The sequence below is a fragment of the Asparagus officinalis genome, chromosome 2 (assembly GCF_001876935.1).
Source record: "Asparagus officinalis chromosome 2, Aspof.V1, whole genome shotgun sequence".
In the NCBI taxonomy this organism is placed as follows: Eukaryota; Viridiplantae; Streptophyta; class Magnoliopsida; order Asparagales; family Asparagaceae; genus Asparagus; species Asparagus officinalis.
This window is the reverse complement of record NC_033795.1, coordinates 10,912,649-10,912,953: the sequence shown is the minus strand read 5'-3', so window position 1 is coordinate 10,912,953 and position 305 is coordinate 10,912,649.

Here is a 305-nt window from a genome sequence, read left to right as displayed (position 1 = left end):
CCAAACGGGAGTGCGAACACTCACCCAAACGTCGGTATCTACTCACCAAATCGGCTGCATCATAAAGACAGCATATGTATCCTCTTGCCTAAGGAATCAAGTCTTCACGTAGTTCACCCAAATGGCCTCCAAAGACCCTCAAACAAATAGAAAAGTCTGCAACTCTTCACCAATATCATCTGCATCCAAATCCAAATAATCCCCAATCTGTGTCACCTCAGCTGGAATCCCAAACAATGCAGTATGATCTGGAATATGTGGAATAAGTTCCACCCAACGTGAAGTAGCATCACCCTCCACCTGCT